The sequence below is a fragment of the Talpa occidentalis genome, unplaced genomic scaffold (genome assembly GCF_014898055.3).
Source record: "Talpa occidentalis isolate TD23 unplaced genomic scaffold, MPIMG_talOcc4v2.1 talOcc4.7, whole genome shotgun sequence".
NCBI lineage: Eukaryota > Metazoa > Chordata > Mammalia > Eulipotyphla > Talpidae > Talpa > Talpa occidentalis.
The window spans coordinates 90,511,030-90,514,594 of record NW_023605083.1 but is presented as its reverse complement, the minus strand read 5'-3'; the positions used below and the strand labels follow the sequence as shown (position 1 = coordinate 90,514,594).

The 3,565-nt window shown below is 51.3% G+C and overlaps 1 long non-coding RNA gene across 1 annotated transcript; it reads right to left on the bottom strand.

Moving 5' to 3' along the window:
• Positions 1–295: 295 nt before the first annotated feature.
• On the bottom strand, positions 296–1,615 carry LOC119232508 (uncharacterized). Its single transcript, XR_005122128.2, has 3 exons — positions 1,532–1,615; positions 1,067–1,122; positions 296–471 (listed from the first exon to the last, which is right to left on the bottom strand). It is a non-coding gene; the product is annotated as an uncharacterized LOC119232508 (long non-coding RNA).
• Positions 1,616–3,565: the final 1,950 nt, after the last annotated feature.

Below are 3,565 nucleotides of genomic sequence, written 5' to 3'. Positions count from 1 at the left end.
GCGCACACACACACACAGAGCACACTCTGCTCAGGTCAGAAGGAGAAGGGAGGAGTCGTCCCCAGCACCTATTTTTGCCCTGAGCCCTAACACACGCCCTTTTCTGGGGCCCTGCAGGGAGAGAGAAGGCGAGGTCGGGGGCAAGCAGAGGCATCAGGCACCTCCCACCCAGAGGGGCCTCGTCCCTGGTCATGGAGTGAATATGACAGAGACCTCAGAGAGACAGAGAGCCACGGGGAGCTAGACAGCTAGAAACTGAACACTTGCCTTTCCAAAACAGGTCTTCTTTCCTGGGGTTGTCCTCATGAGTTCCTGGCCTCTCGCCTCCACCCAGCTGGTGGTCATCTTCTTCAGGGTCCAGCTGCTGGATGTCTTGAAAGTCCTTCTCCATGTTGGTCCAGGCTGGAGCTGGAGTTGGCAGGTTGGGTCGGTGGTAGGACCGAGTCTGGGGCTGATGCTAGTGCTCAGATGCTAATTCAGGGGGAGGCAGATGATGGACTTGAACATAACATCTGAGTGGGTCAAGGCCATGATCTGAGCTGCGTCTGAGTTGGGAAGTGAGTTTGGGGCTGGGATGTGGCATACACTGGGTGTCCACCCTCTCAGGCCATTACTTGGGACCTGACCCAGCTAGGACCCTTCCCTCCACACTCTCAAGGAACAAACCACCACACACCTCCCCATCTGGCCTCCACTGTGCCTGAACCAGAGTCTCCTTAATTTCAAACTCCCCAATCGCACACGCCTACCAACCTGGGTTACCTGTTCGAGGTGTGGGGGCTGATTCCTAGGTCCCTCAGGCAACCTGGACCCCAGGGCAAAGGAGAGGCTAAGGTTCAGAAGTGGGGCAGGCAGCGCTAGAAGAGGAGAGGAGAGGAGGGGGGTGACCCCAGGAGGGCCTTGAGCCCGTGCGTCTGTCCGAGTGGTTCTAACCTGGCATCTCCTGCCCCTGGGACTTTGGACAGTAAATAGAAGTAGAAATGGAGTTGGAACTCAGGCAAAGTGTAGTGGGGGGCAGGGGACAGAACCGTCTCTGTTTCCCCAGGGAAGGGGAGCTCCTACTCACCCCACACCTCCATAGGCCAGTCACTTCATTCCTCATTGCACAGGTCAGGAGGGGTCCTAGCCAGAAAGGGCCAGGGGTACAGTTTCCTCTTTCCCTTCTGTCCCTCCCCCTTCCACATCCTGCCTCTGAGTTTCCCAGAGTTACATGTGTCTCCAAATATCCCTGACCAGGATCAGAGGGGCCCAATCTCAGCTCTTGCCCAATCCAGACCCATGACCCTGGCGGGCCCCAGCTTCCTGCAGGCTCAACCACTGGGCTGCCCAGCTCAGGCCTGACTGGCTTCACTGTCCTGGGGAGGAGAGCCCTCAAAACCAGAGTGGAGGTAGCAGGGGAAGGAGAGAAGAGCTTCACAGAGGCATCATCCCCTGCAGCAGGAGTTCAACCTCAGTAAGCACCTTCCACAGCCCAGGCACCACCCCTGGCCTCACCCACCCCACTGCTGTGAAGATCTGCAAGGTCACTCACGTGAGAGTTGAAGTCATGTCTGGGGATCCCGCTCCCTGCTCTGACAGGTGGGAAGGAAGTTCAAAACCCTGGCCCAGACTCAGTCAGAATTGTCTGGCCCGCTCTGTGAAGACACCAACAGAAAAAAATCCACACACCTGTGAGGAAATGAAATCAGCAACTGCTCTGAGCAGAAGGTCATTAGAGAAACATGAAAACAAGGAGAACCCATCCAAGAATCTGGTCGCAGAGTTAGGATACGGTGTGAGGACAGTGCCTCACCTCCCTCCATGGACAGACAGAACAGTCGGGAAAGTCTGACACTTTAAATCCTGTAAATGAAAACCAAAACCCTTGCCAAAACCTAACCCACTGGACACTGTACCATTTGACCTAAGAAAATAATTACTCCCATCTTTCCTGAGGTGTGTCCCTGCATTAAAACCAGTGAATGGCAGAGACGTTCCCTCAAAGTCTATCAGACTATGCCTGAGTTCAGATCCTCACTTTGATTATCTAGCAAAGTCTTTGTCTAATTATCACTACTACTGGGATCAGCTCAACCCACATGTGTAGCCCCACAACAGAGCACCTCCAGACACAGGTGCTTTTGTTGTTCCCATTTCACAGGAGCCTGGGGGAGGTATGTGACTTCCTTGCATGGGTCCAAAATATGACTGTTGCAATTGCCAAAGTCCTTTTAGCTTTCGTCATCTCCAAAATTGCTTCCATCATTAACAAATCTGTTACAGCCCTCCCCATTGCCACCATATCCACCACCATGGCTACCGCCAAAGCACCTTGACCACTGAAGTTCCTCCATGACTAAAGTTGTCATTCATGGGAGTTTTTCACCAACTTTGTGTTGTGACCCATTAGAAGGTCGGGAAACTCAAACTCTCCCTCAGGGAAGAGGGAGAGAGGGCAGGGAGATTGGGAAGAAACAAGGTCGAGGAGAAAATCATACCTCAAGAGAGGGGTCTTGAGCCTCCCCAGTGGCACAGCAGTTGAGCCCTGGGTTGCGAAGCTGCCTGCAGCCTCTGCAGCGCCGGCTGCCGGCGAGGTTCCCACATGGTAAGCAGACCTCTCCTGCCGCCCGCTGCTCCCCTCAGCAGTGTACTTTGTCACTCTGCCTGCTCTGCCCTCCCCTCTGGCTCTGGTGAATTCTCTCACCCTCCCGCGCTTCTGACTGTACCCAGTGCTTGTATAAATAAATAAATAAATCTTTAAAAAAAAAAAAAGGGGGGGTCTTCACAGTCCTCTGAGGAAGATGGGGCTCTATAGACTAAGAAACATGATTAATGATTATTGTCTACACTAGCAATAGCTTGGGAAAGAAAACACAGTTTTCACCCATGATTTTCTGGCCTCACTCAATGGGCTGCAGGTTACAGGCAGAGTTTCTCTTCTAAAGCTGCTCTGTTTCCCCCGATACTGGAAAGGTGTTCAAACAGAGGCCTGTGCTTTTCTTAGGGTGACTTTCTGACATACACAGGAAGTAACCCCTTGCTCATGGTCTCATATTCCTACAGTGACCAAAGCTTTGTGATCTAGAGAACATGTGCAAGCAGACTTTCTGTTCTCCTTCCTTCTGAATCTCCAGGCACATAATAGGTGCTCAACAAATGCTTGTTGTATGAATGAGTGGTTGAATGAATAAATGAGTGAATGATTTTGTAGATATGGTATTGACATGAAAGTTTCACAAAGCAATACCTCCCTTAAGTTGGCATTCATGACCAAATAAATTGAGTTTCCCAACCTTCTAATGGGTCGCAACACAAAGTTGGTGAAAAACTCCCATGAATGACAACTTTAGTCATGGAGGAAACTTCAGTGGTCAAGGTGCTTTGGTGGTAGCCATGGTGGTGGATATGGTGGCAATGGGGAGGGCTGTAACAGATTTGGTAATGATGGAAGCAATTTTGGAGATGACGAAAGCTACAAGGACTTTAGCAATTGCAACAGTCATATTTTGGACCAATGCAAGGAAGAAACTTTGGAGGCCAAAGCTCTGGAGCCTACAGTGGTGGAGGCCAGTACTTAGCCAAACAA